Source organism: Pteropus medius, unplaced genomic scaffold (genome assembly GCF_902729225.1).
Source record: "Pteropus medius unplaced genomic scaffold, Ma_sr-lr_union100, whole genome shotgun sequence".
NCBI classification, from domain to species: Eukaryota; Metazoa; Chordata; class Mammalia; order Chiroptera; family Pteropodidae; genus Pteropus; species Pteropus medius.
Window position 1 is genome coordinate 230,475 of NW_024345861.1, and position 2,535 is coordinate 233,009.

The 2,535-nt window shown below is 31.3% G+C and overlaps 1 pseudogene; it reads left to right on the plus strand.

Annotated features, from left to right (window-relative positions):
* Positions 1-1,750: 1,750 nt before the first annotated feature.
* On the plus strand, positions 1,751-1,869 carry LOC120612261 (uncharacterized; annotated as a pseudogene).
* Positions 1,870-2,535: the final 666 nt, after the last annotated feature.

The window sequence follows — 2,535 nt, forward strand, 5'->3', positions numbered from 1 at the left end:
TTGATGATAGCCATTCTGACAGGTATGAAGTGATATTTCATTGTGATTTTAATTTGCATTTCTCTGATGATTAGTAACATTGAGCATCTTTACATATGTCTATTGCTTATCTATATGACCTCTTCAGAGAAATGTATATTCAGGTTCTTTACCAATTTTTATTTAGATTGTTAGTTTTTCTGGTATTGAGATGTGTGAGTGTTTTATATACTTTATATACGTTAGGTACCCCTTACCAAATGTATCATTGGCAAATATCTTCTCCCATTCAGTATGTTGTCTTTCCATTTTGTGGATGGTTTATTCACTGTGAAAGAACTTTTTAGTTTGATGTAGTCCCATTTGTTTATTTTATTTTATATCCCTTGTCCAAGGAAATGTATCAGAAACAAATATTACTAAGAGCAATGATAGTTTACTTTTATTTTTTAGGAGTTTATGGTTTCAGATTTGACATTTAAGTCTTCATCCCATTTTGAGTTTATATTTTTGTGTGTCCTATGTAAAAAAGATGGTGCACTTTTGTTTTTTCCATTTATGTGCCTAGTTTTTATAACATTATTTATTTAATAGACTGTCTTTTCCCCATGGTATATTCTTTTCTTTTATTCTCCCATAAATTAATTAATCATATAGGTGTGGGTTTATTTCTGGGCTCTCTATTCTGTTCCATTGATCTATATGTCTTCTTTTATGCCAGTACCATGCTGTTTAATTACTATAGCCTTGCAGTATAGTTTGATATCAGGTATTGTGTTACTCCAACTACATTATTATTTCTCAAGATTGCTGTGGCTATTCAAGGCCTTTAATAGTTTTATATAAATTATAAGGATATTTGTATGAGTTGTATAATACCTGCCACATATGGTATTTTAATATGAATTGCATTGAATTTGCAGATTGCTTGCTTTGGGTAATATGGATATTTTAAAAATATTATTTTTTTCTATCCATAAGCATGGTATATGCTTCCATTTATTTATATCTTCTTTAATTTCTTTCTTCAATATCTTATAATTTTCTGAGCACTTCTACTTATTTGACTACATTTATTCCTAGGTGTTTTATTTTTATCCTTACTTTTAACAATACTTTTTATTTTTCAATTACAGTTGGTATACAATATTATATTAGTTTCAGATGTACAACATAGTGATTAGACATCTATAAAATTCACAAAGTGATCACCTCAGTTAATCTAGTACCCATCCGACACTATATATAGTTACTACAATATTCTTGACTATATATCTTATGCTATACTTAACACCTCCATGACTATTTTGTAACTATTGATTTGAATTGCTAGATCCCGTCCCCCGCTTTCCCCACTTTCCACCACCTGCCATCTGTTAACTTTCAAAATCTTCTCTGTATCTATGAGTTCGTTTCTGTTGTATTGGTTTATTTTGTTCTTTAGATTCCATATGTAGGTGAAATCTTATTACATTTGTCTTTCTTTGTCTGATCTACTCCACTCAGCACAACACCCTCTATGTCCATCCATGTTGTTGCAGATTTAAAGATTTTATATATGTATGTATGCATGCATGCATGCATGTATGTATGTATGTATGTATATATGTATGTATTTATGGCTGGATAATATTCTATCGTATATGTGTATCACCTCTTCTTTATGCATTCATCCATTAATGAACACACAGGTTTCCTCTATATTTTGGCCACTGTAAATTTTGCTGCAAAAAATATGTGGATGTACATGTTTATTCAAAGTAGTATTTTGGTCTATGGCCAGGCTACCCTGAACAAGCCCGATCTCATCTGATCTTAGAAGTTAAGCAGGGTCAGGCCTGGTTAGTACTTGGATGGGAGACCACCTAGGAAGACCAGGTGCTGTAGGCATAAAAAATAAATAAGGGATTGCAAACTGGCAAGGTCCTTGCAATCTGTGAGGTCAATCAAATGTTGCCTTGTCTAAGGAAAAAAAAATGGTATTTTGGCTTTCTTCAGATAAATATACAGATGTGGCATTGGTAGGTTCTTCTTTGCTCCTTGATATAGCCTTTGTTTTAAAATTGGTTTTCTTTGGTGTAAATATTTCTATCACAGATTTTAAAATTTTATTTCATAAAATATCTTTTACCATTCCTTTACTTCAGTCTGTGTGTGTGTCTTTTGATCTTAAGTGAGTCTCTTATAGGCAGCATATGTAAGTCTTGTTTTTTGTTTTGTTTTGTTTTGTTTTGTTTTATTTTTATTCTTTCAGACACCCTATCTTTTGATTGGAGCATTTAATATTTTTCATTTCAAATACTTGTTGATAGGTATGTCGTTATCGCCATTTTATTATTCATATTTTGATACATATTTTTTTCTTCTTAAAAAGTCCCTCCAACATTTTCTTTAATATTGGCTTGGTGGGGATGAACTCCTCTAACTTGTTCTTTTATATGAAGCTCTTGGTCTGTCTTTTGATTCTAAATGGTCACTTTGTTGGATAGAGTAATCTTGGTTGTACTTCCTTGCTTTTCATCACTTTGAATATTTCATACTAGTCCTTTTGGGCCT